This window comes from Scyliorhinus torazame, unplaced genomic scaffold (assembly GCF_047496885.1).
Source record: "Scyliorhinus torazame isolate Kashiwa2021f unplaced genomic scaffold, sScyTor2.1 scaffold_1210, whole genome shotgun sequence".
In the NCBI taxonomy this organism is placed as follows: domain Eukaryota; kingdom Metazoa; phylum Chordata; class Chondrichthyes; order Carcharhiniformes; family Scyliorhinidae; genus Scyliorhinus; species Scyliorhinus torazame.
In genome coordinates, this window is record NW_027308937.1 from 1 (window position 1) to 16,801 (window position 16,801).

A 16,801-nucleotide genomic window follows, 5' to 3' on the forward strand; every position below is an offset into this window, starting at 1 on the left:
GACTCGCGGATGCTCCACAGTGTCTCCAGCCGCCGCTCTACCTCTGAAAGTCGAGCTTCCAGGAGCTGCAATTGGGGACACTTCCTGCACACAGGCTGACCCTGGGGACTGGAACTGTCCCCAGCCTGCCATATGGAGCAAGAGGAGCAGACCACGATTTGATCTCTTCTAGCGGCGCCTTCTCCTCCAAAATAGCCCCGTAAACCGCGATATTACCCCGTTCTCCAGTCCCCCTGTCGTCAGCACCTCCTCCAGTAATGTGGAAGCCGGCTCTACTGGGAAGCTCTGTATCTCCTTTCTGGCAAAGTCTCGAACCTGCATGTATCTAAATATTTCCCCCTGCTCCAGCCCATACTTCACTGCCAGCTCCTTCAATCCCGCAAAACGACCCCCAAGAAACAAATCTTTTAGTGTCCTCAAAGAATTTACAGTGCAGAAGGAGGCCATTTGGCCCATCGAGTCTGCACCGGCTCTTGGAAAGTGCACCCTACCCAAGCCCACACCTCCACCTTATCCCCATTACCCAGTAACCCCACTCAACACGAAGGGCAATTTTGGACACTAAAGACAATTTATCATGGCCAATCCACCTAACCCGCACATCTTTGGACTGTGGGAGGAAACCAGAGCACCCGGAGGAAACCCACGCACACATGGGGAGAACGTGCAGACTCCGCACAGACAGTGACCCAAGCCGGGAATCGAACCTGGAGAGAGTTTGGCTGATGATGGATAAATGAGACTTTGGCTCAAGATGGATTGGAACTTTATGGGAAAACGAAATGTCAGATGAAGCTTTGTGTGAAGAAATGTCAAGACAGGCTTTTGGTAGCAAGCTGTAATCACTTGTTTTTGTACCAGACAGATTGCAGTAACGGCCTTGGGAATGGTTGCGCTAGCCTTAAAGATAATTATAATTGAGGGGGCTGAATTATAATTGAGCTGAAAGCACAGATAGAAATGCGAGGGGGCTGCCCTCAGCAATGAACCAAAAATATATAAGAACTGCTGTTAGATGTATTGACTTTTGCTTACTGTTGTAACTCTCAGAGATACAGCGGTCTTAGCACCGGCCGAGAAATAAACATATGTTAAAGTAACGAGGTGTTCGACTGATCATTTCATCCGGACTGGCAGCAAAGAATCCTCACTGGGACCCTGGAGCTGTGCAGCAATTGTGCTAACCACAATGCTACCGTGCTGCCCATGCTAATACCTTTCTCCTCCCATCTCCAAAAATTTCCATCCCACTTCCCTGGCTCAAATCTATGGTTCCCCTAAATCGTCATTTCCCTTGACCCTGCTCTCAACCCGAAGTGCTGTCGAAAATGCCTCCAAATTCTCAACTAAGCTATTACTACCGGACTCTCCGAGTATCTCCCCGGGGCCGTCGGGAGCGGCACTGTCACTAGCGCCTTCAATCCCGACCCCCTACCCAAACTCTCCTCCATTCTGACCCATTGGAAGTCAACCCCTCTGACCCAGTTGCGTACCTTCTCCACATTCGCCGCCCAGTAATAAAACATCAGGTTCGGAAGACCCAAATCCCCTGCCTGCCTTTCTCTCTGTAGTAGCACCTTTTTAATTCTGACCACCTTCCCGCCCCATATGAACGAGGTAATCATCCCTTCAATCTCTCTAGAAAATGCCTTTGGCAGGAAAATCGGCAGGCATTGAAAAATAAACAGGAATTGCGGCAGCATATTCATTTTAACCGCCTGTACCCCACCCGCCAGTGACAGAGGGAGACCATCCCACGTTGCCAGATCGGCTTTCACCGTCCCCACCAAACTAGAAATGTTGTATGTAAGGAGCCCCCCCCAATCTCGAGCAACTTGCACCCCCAGGTATCTAAAGTGAGTCCCTGCTTTACGGAATGGCAGCCCCCCCACCCCTGGCCGAGACACCATAAAATATTCATTCTGGTCAGGATTCAATTTGTACCCTGAGAAAGACCCAAACACCCGAAGCAGCTCCAGTATTCCCCCTATTGATACACTTGGTTCTGACACGTATAATAACAAGTCATCGGCATACAAATGCTCTATCCCCCCCCGGCACTATCCCTTTCCATACCCCCGAACTTCTTAATGCAGGAAAATGGCCAATGGCTCAATCGCTAGTGCAAACAGCAGGGGGAACATAGAACATCCCTGTATGGTCCCACGGTGGAGGGGAAAGAATTCTGAGCTGATGTTATTTGTGCGGATACTGGCCCTCGGCTCCTTATATCATAGCTTTACCCAGTCCACAAATCTGGGTCCAATTCCAAACCGCTCTAGAACTGCCATCAAGTACCCCCCTGTAGCCATCTAAGATGGCCACCTGCAAAGGGCGGCAGAGCGGCGACGCTGATTTGCTGTTGCGGGGAGTGATCTGCCTCAGGTGCAGTCACGGAGACTAGAAGGAGCTCTCAGTGAGGATAGACTGCGGGGACAAGTTGAAAGTTGCTGTCGGGGAGTGTGAAAATCAGGTAAGCTTTTTTTTTCTCTGTAATTTTCAAGTGGATAAATGGAAGGGATGGCAGAGAGGGCAGTGCAATGTTCCTCCTGCAGGATGTTCGAGGTGAGGGATACCTTCAGTGGCCCTGCTGAGTTCACCTGCGGGAAGTGCACCCATCTCCAGCTCCTCAAAGACCGTGTTAGGGAACTGGATGAACTGAGGATCATTTGGGAGGCAGAGTCGGTTATAAGCTACAGGGATGTAGTTACTCCTAAGAATGAAGGTAGCTGGGTGATGTTTCAAAGGAGGGGGAAGAAGCAGTCAGTGCACGGATCCCCTGCGGTTGTTCCCCTCAATAATAGGTATACCGTTTTGGATACTGTTGGGGGGGGGGGGGGATGACCGACCAGAGGTAAGCCACGGTGACCAGGTCTCTGGCACCGAGTCTGTCCCTGTGGTTCAGAAGGGAAGGGGGAAGAGCAGGAGAGCATTAGTTATTGGAAACTCTATAGTTAGAGGTACAGATAGGCGGTTGTGTGGCAACGATAGAGGCTCACGGCTGGTGTGTTGCCTCCCGGGTGCCAAGGTCCGTGACGTCTCTGATCGTGTTTTCAGGATCCTTAAGGGGGAGGTGGAGCAGCCACAAGTCGTTTTTACACATCGGTACCAACGACATAGGTAGCAAAAGGGACGGGGATGTAAAACAGGAATTCAGGGAAGGAGCGTGGAAGCTGAGAGCCAGGACAGACAGTGTTGTCATCTCTGGTTTGCTGCCAGTGCCACTTGCTAGCGAGGTGAGGAACAGGGAGAGAGTGCAGTTTAATACGTGGCTACAGGGATGGTGTAGGAGGGAGTGTTTCAGTTACTTGGATAATTAGAGCACATTCTGGGAAGGTGGGACCTGTACAAACAGGATGGGTTACACCTGAACCAGAGGGGCACCAATATCCTGGGAGGGAAATTTGCTACAGCTCTTCGGCGGGTTTTAAACGAATTTGGCAGGGGGATGGGAAACTGATTTGTAGTCGAGGAGATAGCTTTGCTGGAGTTCACGAAGTTGAGGGCAGTGCAGTACTGAGGAAGGTGCCAAGGTCACAAGAGTGGACCTGCAGGCATGAAGGTGGTTTGACGTGTGTCTACTTCAATGCGAGGAGCATCAGGAATAAGGCTGGTAAGCTTGAAGCATGGATTGGTACCAGGGACTACGATGTTGTAGCCAGTACGGAGACGTGGATAGAACAGGGGCAGGAATGGTTGTTGGAGGTTCCGGGGTTTAGATGTTTCAGTAAGATTAGGGAAGGTGGTAAAAAAGGTGGAGGAGTTGCATTGTTAATCAAGGATAGTACAATGGCTGCAGAAAGGCAGTTTGAGGAGGATCTGTCTACCGAGGTAGTGTGGGCTGAAGTTAGAAATAGGAAAGGAGCGGTCACTTTGTTAGGAGTTTCCTACAGGCTCCCAAACAGTAATAGAGATGTGGAGGAAAAGATTGCAAAGCAGATTTTGGATAGGTGCGGTAATCACAGGGTAGTTGGCATGGGTGACTTTAACTTTCCAAATGTTGATTGGAACCACTATAATTCGAATGGGGCTGTTTTTATCCAGTGTGTGCAGGAGGGTTTCCTCACACAATATGTGGATAGACCGACAAGAGGCAGGGCCACATTGGATTTGGTACTGGGTAATGAACCGGACCAAGTGTTAGATTTGGGTGTGGGAGAGCACTATGGAGATAGTGACCATTATTCAATGACTTTCACTATAGCACTGGAGAGGGACAGGAACATATGGCAGGGCAAGGTTTATAACTGGGGGAAGGGTGATTACGGTGCGATTAGGCAAGAATTGGGGAGCATAAAATGGAACTAGGAACTGTCAGGGATAGGCACAATTGAGATGTGGAGCTTGTTCAAGGAGCAAACACTGCATGTCCTTGATATGTATGTCCCTGTCAGGCAGGGAGGAAATGGTCGAGTGAGGGAACCATGGTTTACAAAAGAGGTTCAATGTCTTGTCAAGAAGAAGAAGGGGGCTTATGTAAGGATGAGAAAACAAGGTTCAGTTAGGGCACTTGAGGGATACAAGATAGCTAGGAAGGAGCTCAAGAAAGGGCTTAGGAGAGCTAGGAGGGGGCATGAGAAGTCCTTGGCGGGTAGGATCAAGCAAAATCCTAAGGCTTTTTACACTTAGAACATAGAACATAGAACAATACAGCGCAGTACAGGCCCTTCGGCCCACGATGTTGCACCAAAACAAAAGCCATCTAACCTACACTATGCCATTATCATCCATATGTTTATCCAATAAACTTTTAAATGCCTTCAATGTTGGCGAGTTCACTACTGTAGCAGGTAGGGCATTCCACGGCCTCACTACTCTTTGCGTAAAGAACCTACCTCTGACCTCTGTCCTATATCTATTACCCCTCAGTTTAAAGCTATGTCCCCTCGTGCCAGCCATTTCCATCCGCGGGAGAAGGCTCTCACTGTCCACCCTATCCAACCCCCTGATCATTTTGTATGCCTCTATTAAGTCTCCTCTTAACCTTCTTCTCTCCAACGAAAACAACCTCAAGTCCATCAGCCTTTCCTCATAAGATTTTCCCTCCATACCAGGCAACATCCTGGTAAATCTCCTCTGCACCCGCTCCAAAGCCTCCACGTCCTTCCTATAATGCGGTGACCAGAACTGTACGTAATACTCCAAATGCGGCCGTACCAGAGTTCTGTACAGCTGCAACATGACCTCCTGACTCCGGAACTCGATCCCTCTACCAATAAAGGCCAACACTCCATAGGCCTTCTTCACAACCCTATCAACCTGGGTGGCAACTTTCAGGGATCTATGTACATGGACACCTAGATCCCTCTGCTCATCCACACTTCCAAGAACTTTACCATTAGCCAAATATTCCGCATTCTTGTTATTCCTTCCAAAGTGAATCACCTCACACTTCTCTACATTAAACTCAGTTTGCCACCTCTCAGCCCAGCTCTGCAGCTTATCTATATCCCTCTGTAACCTGCTACATCCTTCCTCACTGTCGACAACACCACCGACTTTAGTATCGTCTGCAAATTTACTCACCCACCCTTCTGCGCCTTCCTCTAGGTCATTGATAAAAATGACAAACAGCAACGGCCCCAGAACAGATCCTTGTGGTACTCCACTTGTGACTGAACTCCATTCTGAACATTTCCCATCAACCACCACCCTCTTTCTTCTTTCAGCTAGCCAATTTCTGATCCACATCTCTAAATCACCCTCAATTCCCAGCCTCCGTATTTTCTGCAATAGCCTACCGTGGGGAACCTTATCAAACGCTTTGCTGAAATCCATATACACCACATCAACTGCTCTACCCTCGTCTACCTGTTCAGTCACCTTGTCAAAGAACTCGATAAGGTTTGTGAGGCATGACCTACCCTTCACAAAGCCATGCTGACTATCCCTGATCACATTATTCCTATCTAGATGATTATAAATCTTGTCTCTTACAATCCCCTCCAAGACTTTACCCACTACAGACGTGAGGCTCACCGGTCTACAGTTGCCGGGGTTGTCTCTGCTCCCCTTTTTGAACAAAGGGACCACATTTGCTGTCCTCCAGTCCTCTGGCACTATTCCTGTAGCCAATGATGACATAAAAATCAAAGCCAAAGGTCCAGCAATCTCTTCCCTGGCCTCCCAGAGAATCCTAGGATAAATCCCATCAAGTCCCGGGGACTTACCTATTTTCAGCCTGTCCAGAATTGCCAACACCTCTTCCCTACGTATCTCAATGCCATCTAATCTATTAGCCTGGGGCTCAGCATTCTCCTCCACAACATTATCTTTTTCCTGAGTGAATACTGACGAAAAATATTCATTTAGTATCTCGCCTATCTCTTCAGACTCCACACACAACTTCCCATCCCTGTCCTTGACTGGTCCTACTCTTTCCCTAGTCATTCGCTTATTCCTGACATACCTATAGAAAGCTTTTGGGTTTTCCTTGATCCTTCCTGCCAAATACTTCTCATGTCCCCTCCTTGCTCGTCTTAGCTCTCTCTTTAGATCCTTCCTCGCTACCTTGTAACTATCCATCGCCCCAACTGAAACTTCACACCTCATCTTCACATAGGCCTCCTTCTTCCTCTTAACAAGAGATTCCACTTCTTTGGTAAACCACGGTTCCCTCGCTCGGCGCCTTCCTCCCTGCCTGACCGGTACATACTTATCAAGAACTTATGTGAGGAATAAAAGATTGACCAAGGCGAAGTTAGGGCTGGTCAAGGACAGTAGTGGGAATGTGTGCATGGAGTCTGAAGATATAGGAGAGGCCCTGAATGAATACTTTTCTTCAGTGTTCACAAAGGAGAGGGGCCATGTTGTCGAGGAGGATAGTGCGATACTGGTAGGCTGGAGGAGGTAGATATTCGGAAGGAAGATGTGTTAGAAATTGAGAAGCCTGAGGATACACAAGTCACCTGGGCCTGATGGGATATATCCTAGGATTCTTTGGGAGGTGAGGGATGAGATTGCAGAGCCTTTGGCTTTGATCTTTATGTCCTCACTGTCTACAGGCATAGTGCCAGAAGACTGGAGAGAGGCGAATGTTGTCCCCTTGTTCAAGAAAGGGAGTAGGTATAACCCTGGGAATTATAGGCCGATAAGTCTCACTTCGGTCATCGGTAAATTATTGGAAAGGATCCTGGGGGGATAGGATTTATGATCATTTGGAAAGATACAGCTTAATCCAGGATAGTCTGCACGGATTTGTGAGAGGTACGTCTTGCCTCACAAATTTGATTATATTCTTTGAGGAGGTAACCAAGTACATCGATGAAGGTAGAGCAGTTGATGTCGTATACATGGCTTTTAATAAGGCGTTTGATAAGGTGCCCCATGGTCGGCTCATGCAGAAAGTAAGGAGGCATGGCAGAGAGGGAAATTTGGCCTATTGGATCAGGAACTGGCTATCACAGAGGACAGAGGGTGGTGGCAGATGGTGAATTTTCATCCTGGAGTCCAGTCACCAGCGGTGTACCACAGGGATCGGTGCTGGGTCCTCTGCTATTTGTGATTTTTATCAATGTCTTGGATGATGGAGTTGAAGGTTGGGTTAGTAAATTTGCTGATGACACCAAGATTGGTGGAGTAGTGGATAATGTGGAGGGCTGTTGTAGGCTGCAAAGAGACATCGATAGGATGCAGAGCTGGGCTGAAAAGTGGCAGATGGCATTTAGCCCTGATAAGTGTGAGGTGATTCATTTTGGGAGGACAAATTTGAATACGGATTTCATGGTTAACGGTAGTGTTTTGAAGAATGTGGAGGAGCAGAGAGATCTCGGAATTCATGTCCATAGATCTCTGAAAGTTGCCACCCAAGTGGATAGAGCCGTGAAGAAAGCCTATATTAAAGCATTTATTAACAGGGGGATTGAGTTTAAGAGCCGTGAGGTTATGCTGCAACTGTACAAGTCCTTGGTTAGACCACATTTGGAGTAGTGTGTGCAGTTCTGGTCACCTCATTACAGGAAGGATGTGGAAGCATTGGAAAGGGTGCAAAGAAGATTTACCAGGATGCTGCCTGGATTGGTGGGTGGGTCTTATGAGGAAAGATTGAGGGAGCTAGGGCTTTTCTCATTGGAGCGAAGGAGGATGAGGGGTGACTTAATTGAGGTGTATAAGATGATGAGAGGGATAGATAAGAGTGGACGTTCATCGACTTTTTCCTCAGGTGGATGTAGCTGTTACGAGGGGGCATAACTATAAGGTTCATGATGGAAGATATAGGAGGGATGCCAGAGGTAGGTTCTTTACTCAGAGAGTGGTTGGGGCGTGGAACGCACTCCCAGCTATGGTAGTGGAGTCGGACACTTTAGGAACTTTCAAGCGGTTATTGGATCGGCATATGGAGTGCACTAGAATGATTGGGAGTCGGTTGATTTGATCTTAGTTTCAGACTAGTGCAGCACAACATCGTGGGCCGAATTCTATGAATTATGGCCAACCCAGGACTCAGACAGATGCACATATCTAAAACACAGGTAACCAGACCTGACCGAAACCCCCGCTTGTATGTACTTTAATGGCCCATTTTCCCAGGACAATTGAGCTCCAATCAAGCAACCGGTACAGCCACAGACTGATCGGCGCCACTCCCCTTACTCAGAAAGCACAACTGCCAAGGTCAATGACCGCTAAGAACCCGCCCAGCTACCAAGGCACCCGCCCCTTTATTGGCCGAAATCGGAGAGTGATCAGAGCTCTGTCAAACTATTGGGTCTAAGGTTAAGGACCACCCCAAAGAGCGCAAAACCCCAGAGGGATAAAAGAGAGCACAGCCATGTGTTCTGCCTCTTTTGGATCCGACCTGTGCCAACCCAATTGCAGCAGGAACAGCCAGCTAAGTTCAAGAGCAACTATCGCTACCTGACGGATGAGCAGAGCCAGAGCCACTTTCTTCGAACCAGCCAAGTGAAATCCAGATAAAGACCTTTATTCATTTGCAAAGTGCCGGTCGCTCTGAAGTTAAGTATAGGTTATTGTAGCTGATAGGTGTAGTTTAACTCGTAGTAGGTGTAGTTTAACTCGTAGTAGATATTGTGTTTGCATGTTGAGATAACTCTTGTGTATGAATATAAACCACCTTTTGAACTTACTAACTGGTTGTGCGGTCATTTGATCGATACAAGGGAAAGGCTGTGGTTCACTGAGATAAATAAAAATACCAACATTATTGGCGACACTGTTGGGACCTAAATAGAGCAACACCCCATTCTACCCGGTCAAACGCTTTCTCGGCGTCCAATGCTACAACCACCTGTTTCCTTCCCCTCCGCTGGTACCATAACCATGTTCAATACCCTCTTAATGTTTGAAAAGAGCTGCCTCCCTCTCGCAAACCCTGTCTGATCTTCGCCTATCACCTTCGGGAGACACTCCTCTAGCCTACCTGCCAGTACCTTCGCCAATACCTTTGCGTCTACATTTAAAAGTGATATGGGCCTATACGACCCACACTCCGCCGGATCCTTATCTTTCTTAAGTAACAGGAAAATCGGTGCCTGCCCCAAAGTTTGTGGTATCACCCACTTCCCTATCACCTCCTCAAACATCCCAATCATCAGCGGTACCAGCTTATTTTTGAATTTTTTATAATATTCCACCAGAAACCCATCCAGCCCTGCCACCTTCCCCGACTGCATCCTCCCAATCGTATCTTTTATCTCCTACTCCACTATCACCCCCTCTAATGTAGCCCTGTCCCCCTCCCCTAACCTCGGGTACTCCAGCCCATCTAGAAATTCCTGCATCTCCCGGCCTCCCCCAGGTGGCTCTGACTGTACAACCTCTCATAGAATTCCTTCAAGATCTTGTTCATCTGATCTGGAGCTACCACCAACTTCCCTGCCCCGCACCTGAACAATTTCCCTTGCCGCAGCCTACCGACAGAGCTGAGCCGCCTTCTCTCCATGCTCGTAAACTGCCCCCTCCATTGGCGTTCCGCCTTAATCAGGAAGGTTAATGGAATGTTGGCCTTTATTTCAAGGGAGTTGGAGGATAAGAGTAGGGAAGTCTTGCTGCAACTGTCCAAGATATTGATGAGACCATGGTCGAAATTCTCTGTGTTGTGGCGCCGGTAATGGAGTTACCAATAAGGCAGATAATCCAGTGTCTTGAAGGAAAATGGGATCTGTGCCGATAAGTTTCCAATGCCCCTGATGGTGGTGGTATCGAGGTTCATGCCCCACATTAGTGGGCCAGGCACAATATCCTCAAAGCCGGCGTGAGTCTCCGGTCCTCTGGGCTGGGAATGATGTGGGCAAGAATCACTACTGGCCTGGCCCCGGAATTCATTACTCTATTGACGCGGGCCCGGCCTTTCATCAGGAAACTCGCATGCCACAAGGCTCAAGGGAAGCTAATTGGCCCATCCCCATAGGTCTTGTGTGGGTTACAACAGCACTGAATATTTTTTGACCGTCTCGAGGGGTTAGGTAACTGATCAATTAAAGTTAAATTCTCAACATCCAAGCTGGCAAAAGAGTGAAAAGAGAGAAATATTACTAAGCATTGGACAGAATTTTACCCTCAGACACTGTGGGCGCGATTCCCCGCTCCCGCGCCGGTTGGGAGAATCGCCTGGGTCGCCCAATTTTCCCGCGACGCCGGTCTGACGACCACCCGCGATTCTCCCAAGCGCCAAGAACGGCCCCGTCGAGTTCCGCGCGGCGCAGGCCGGAGAATCGCCCGAGACACCCAAAATGGCGATTCTCCGGCACCCCTGCTATTCTCAGGCCCGGATGGGCCGAGCGGCCAGCCCAAAACGGCGGGTTCCCCACGGCGTCGTCCACACCTGGTCGCTGCCGGCGGGAACAGAGCGGGAACGCTGGGGAGGGGCGGCCTGCGGGGGGGGATCCTGCACCAGGGGGGCCTCAAATGGGGTCTGGCCCGCGATCGGTGCCCACCGATCGTCGGGCCAGCCTCTCTGAAGGAGGACCTCCTTTCTTCCGCAGCCCCGCAAGGTCCGCCTGACATCTTCTTGCGGGGCGGACTCGGAAAGGACGGCAACCACGCATGCGCTGGTTGGCGCCGGCCAACCCGCGCATGAGCGGGTGACGCCAGTTATGCGGCGCCGGCTGCGTCATGTGTGCGGCGCCCCAAGTCTGGCACGTGTAAATGACGCGGCGCTGCTCCTAGCCCATTATCGGGCCCTGAATCGGTCGGGATAGGGGCCGTTTCGCGCGTTGTGAACCTCAACGGCGTTCATGACGGCGCGAACATTCTGCCTCCATTTCGGAGAATCCCGCCCAGTGTTCTTTAGAACAAAGAACAATACAGCACAAAAACAGACCCTTCAGCCCATCAAGCCTGCACCGGTAATACCACCCTATATGATGCCATATCCCTCTATATCCATCCTATCCATCTATTTGTCCAGATACCTTTTGATCGCTGTTAATGTATTTGCTTCCACAATCTCCCATGGCAACGCGTTCCAGGCGCTCACCACCCTCTGTTAAAAAAAAAACCTGCCTCGCACATCTCTAAAAGTTGCCCCACGGACCTTAAACCTGTGCCCCCTGGTGACTGACCCCTCCCACCTGGGAAAGAGTGCCTGCCTCTATGCCCCTCACAATCTTGCAGACCTCTATCAGGTCACCCCTCAACCTCTGTCATTCTAATGAAAAGTCAGAGTCTATTTAGCCTCTCCGCATAGCTAACACTTTCCAGACCAAGCAACATCCTGGTAAACCTCCTCTGCACCCTCAGTATAGCCTCCACATCCTTCTGGCAGTGTGGCGACCAGAATTGTGCGCAATATTCCAAGTGCGGCCATACCAGGGTTCTGTACAACTGGCTTGACGTGCCAGTTTTTATACTCTATGCCCCATCCAATGAAGTCAAGCATTCCGTATGCTTTCTTGACTACCTTGTCCACTTGTGTTGCCACTTTCAAAAATCTATGGGCCTGTACTCCCAAATCTCTCTGACTTTTTATATTCCTCCGAGTTTTGATATATTTCCTCTCTATGCTAGACCTACCAAAATGCATTACCTCACATTTGACTGGATTAAACTCCATTTGCCATTTCTCTGCCCAAGTCTCCAACCTACCTATGTCCTGCTGTATCCGCTGGACAATCCTCAACACCATCTGCTACTCCACCAACCTTGGTGTCATCCGCAAACTTACTAATCGGACCAGCTACAATTTCCTCCAAACCGTTTTTGTTTACCACAAAATTATGCATTCTCACGATTTTACGAGTAACTCCTTTTAAAAAAAAAGGAAGGGCCTGCTCATCATTGAGCAATTTCAATCCTAAATCACTGTAAAACTGCTGTTTTCTTAAAAGAGTTTATTCTTGATCATTCAGATACCCAGGGTCACTTAAAGCACCCTGCACTGGTATCTGATATTACTGGCTTTCCCACTTTGTATGGGATGGATGTATAAGAGCCAAAGAAGGAACCCACAAGAATAGAAACATGTACAGAAAAAAGGGAAAGAAACTAAAAGAACAAAATAGCAAATGTCAAATTGAGAAATTAAAGCTCCAAAGGAACAAACAGAAGCTAAAAAAACAAAACTGGAGTGGGCATAAGACCACAGACATCGGAGCAGAATTAGGCCACTCGGCCTATCTAGTCTGCTCCGCCATTCAATCATGGTTGATATTTTTCTCATCTCCATTCTCTGCCTTTTCCCCATAACCCCATATCCCCTTATTGATCAAACACCTATCTATCTTGGTTTTAAAGACACTGTGATTTGGCCTCCACAGCCTTCTGTGGCAAAGAGTTCCACAGATTCACTACCCTCTGGCTGAAGAAATTCCTCCTCATCTCGATTTTAAATGATCGCCCCTTTAGTCTGAGATTGTGTCCTCTGCTTTTAGTTTTTCCTACAAGTGGAAACATTCTCTCCACGTCCACTCTATCCAAGACACGCAGTATCCTGTAAGTTTTCTAAATTGCAACGAGTACAGACCCAGAGTCCTCAACCGTTCCTCATACGACAAGCTCTTCATTCTAGGGATCATTCTGGTGAACCTCCTCAGGACCCTTTCCAAGGCCAGCACATCCTTCCTTCGATACGGGGCCCAAAATTGCTCACAATACTCCAAATGGGGTCTGACCAGAGCCTTATATAGCCTCAGAAGTACATCCCTGGTCTTGTATTGTAACCCTCTTTACATGAATGCGAACATTGCATTTGCGTTAGCTCTGCTGCCTCACGGCACCGAGGTCCCAGGTTCGATCCCGGCTGTGGGTCACTGTCCTTGTAGAGTTTGCACATTCTCCCAGTGTTTGCGTGGGTTTCGCCCCCACAACCCAAAGATGTGCAGGCTAGGTGGATTGGCCACGCTAAATTGCCCCTTAATTGGAAAAATGAATTGGGTACTCTAACTTTATTTAAAAAAACATTGCATTTGCCTTCCTAACTGCCAACTGAACCTGCACGTTAACCTTAAGAGAATCGTGAACAAGGACTCCCCAAGTCTCTTTGTGCTTCTGATTTCCTATGCATCTTCCCATTTAGAAAATAGTCTCTGCCTCCATTTCTCCTTCCAAAGTGCATAACCTCACACTTTTCCACATTGTATTTCATTTTCCACTTCATTGCCCACTCTCCTAGCCCTTCTGAAGCCCGCCTGCTTCCTCCATCCTACCTGTCCCTCTACAGATCTTTGTATCATCTGCAAACTAAGCAACATGCCTTTGGTTCCTTCCTCCAGATCATTAATGTATATTGTGAAAAGTTGTGGTCCCAGCATTAACCCCTGAAGTACACCATTAGTCATTGGCTGCCATCCTGAAAAAGACCCCTTCATCCCCACTCTCTGCCTTCTGCCAGTCAGCCAATCCTCTATCCATGCCAGGATCTTACCCTGAACACCATGGGCTCTTAACTTACTGAACAGTCTCCTATGCGGCACCTTGCCAAAGGCCTTCTGGAAATCTAAATAAATCACGTCCACTGGTTCTCCTTTGTCTAACTTCCTTGTTACATCCTCAAAGAAATCTTAACAGATTTGTCAGACATGACCTCCCATTGACGAAGCCGTGCTGACTCAGTCCTATTTTATCAAGCACTTCCAAGTACTCCGCGATCTCATCTTTAATAATGGACTCTAAAATCTTACCAATGACCGAAGTCAGGCTAACCGGCCTATAATTTCCCTGTCTTCTGCCTCCCTCCCTTCTTAAACAGTGGTGTTACATTAGCCACTTTCCAGTCCTCTGGGACCCTTCCGGCCTCCAGCGATTCCTGAAAGATCATCACTAATGCCTCCACAATCTCCTCAGCTATCACTTTTAGAACCCTGGGCTGTAGTCAAGAACAAAGAAAATTCCAGCACAGCAGCAGGCCCTTCGGCCCTCCCAGCCTGCGCCGATCCAGAGCCTTTATCTAAACCTGTCACCTATTTTCCAAGGATCTACTTCCCTCTGTTCCCCGCCCGTTCATATATCTGTCCAGATGCATCTTAAATGATGCTATCGTGCCTGCCTCTACCACCTTCGCTGGCAAAGCGTTCCAGGCACCCACCACCCTCTGCATAAAAAACTTTCCACGCACATCTCCCTTAAACGTTCCCCCTCTCACCTTGAAATCGCGACCCCTTGTAATTGACGCCCCCACACTTGGAAAAGGCTTGTTGCTATCCACCCTGTCCATACCACTCATAATTTTGTAGACCTCAATCAGGTCCCCCCCTCAACCTCCGTCTTTCCAACGAAAACAATCCTAATCTACTCAACCTTTCTTCATAGCTAGCACCTTCCATACCAGGCAACATTCTGGTGAACCTCCTCTGCACCCTCTCTAAAGCATCCACATCCTTCTGATAATGTGGCGGCCAGAACTGCACGCAGTATTCCAAATGTGGCCTAACCAAAGTCCTATACAACTGTAACATGACCTGCTGGCTCTTGTACTCAATACCCTGTCCGATGAATGCTGTATGCCTTCTTGACCACTCTATCGACCTGCGTTGCCACCTTCAGGGTACAATGGACCTGAACTCCCAGATCTCTCTGTACATCAATTTTCCCCAGGACTCTTCCATTGACCGTATAGTCCACTCTCGAATTAGATCTTCCAAAATGCATCACCTCGCATTTGCCTGGATTGAACTCCATCTGCCATTTCTCTGCCAACTCTCCAATCTATCTATATTTTGCTGTATTCTCTGACAGTCCTCCTCACTATCTGCAACTCCACCAATCTTAGTATCATCTGCAAACTTGCTAATCAGACCACTTATACCTTCATCCAGATCATTTATGTATATCACAAACAACAGTGGTCCGAGCACGGATCCCTGTGGATCCACTAGTCACCTTTCTCCATTTTGAGACACTCCTTTCCACCACTCCTGTTGCCCAGCCAGTTCTTTATCCATCTAGCTAGTACACCCTGAACCCCATACGACTTCACTTTTTCCATCAACCTGCCATTGGAAACTTTATCAAACGCTCAACCTGCCATGGGAAACTTTATCAAACGCCTTACTGAAGTCCATGTATATGACATCTACAGCCCTTCCCTCATCAATTAACTTTGTCATTTCCTCAAAGAATTCTATTAGGTTTGTAAGACATAGGTGGCGCAGTGGGTTAGCCCTGCTGCCTCACGGCGCCGAGTTCCCAGGTTCGATCCCGGCTCTGGATCACTGTCCGTGTAGAGTTTGCACATTCTCCCCGTGTTTGCATGGGTTTCTCCCCCACAACCCAAAGATGTGCAGGTTAGGTGGATTGGCCACACTAAATTGCCCCTTAATTTGAAAAAAAAACAAAAATTGGGTGCTCTAAATTTATTTTTTAAAAAAGGTTTGTAAGACATGACTTTCCCTGCACAAAAGCATGCTGCCTATCACTGATAAGTCTATTTTCTTCCAAATGTGAGTAGATCCTATCCCTCAGTATCTTCTCCAACAGTTTGCCTACCACTGACGTCAAGCTCACAGGTCTATAATTCTTTGGATTATCCCTGCTACCTTTCTTAAACAAAGGGACAACATTAGCAATTCTCCAGTCCTCCGGGACCTCACCCGTGCTCAAGGATGCTGCAAAGATACCTGTTAAGGCCCCAGCTATTTCGTCCCTCGCTTCCCTCAGTAACCTGGGATAGATCCCATCCGGACCTGGGGACTTGTCCACCTTAATGCCTTTTAGAATACCCAAAACTTCCCCCTTCTCTATGCCAACTTGACCTAGATTATTTAAACATCCATCCTTAGCCTCAACATCCGTCATGTCCCTCTCCTTGGTGAATACCGATGCAAAATACTCATTAAGAATCTCACCCATTTCCTCTGACGCCACGCATAAATTGCCTTTTGTCTTTGAGTGGGCCAATCCTTTCTCTAGTTATCCTCTTGCTCCTTATATACGAATAAGAGGCTTCGGGATTTTCCTTAACCCTGTTACCCAAAGATATTTCATGACCTCTTTATTGTACGTTTGAAATTTGTCCTACTTTCCCGATATTCCTACAAAGCTTCATCAGATTTAAGTCACCTAGATCTTATGTATTCTCCCTTTTTCATCTTAGCTAGTCTCACAATTCGACCAGTCATCCATGGTTCCCTAAGCTTGCCATTTCTATCCCTCATTTTCACAGAGACATTGCTGTCCTGCACTCTAATCAACCTTTCCTTAAAAGACTCCCACATTTCAAATGTGGATTTACCCTTAAAGAGCTGCTCCCAATCCACATTCCCTAGCTCCTGTCGAATTTTGTTATACTTGGCCTTTCCCCAATTTAGCACTCTTTCTTTAGGACCACTCTCGTCTTTGTCCATGAGTGTTCTAAAACTTACGGAATTGTGATCGCTATTCCCAAAGTAATCACCAACTGAAACTT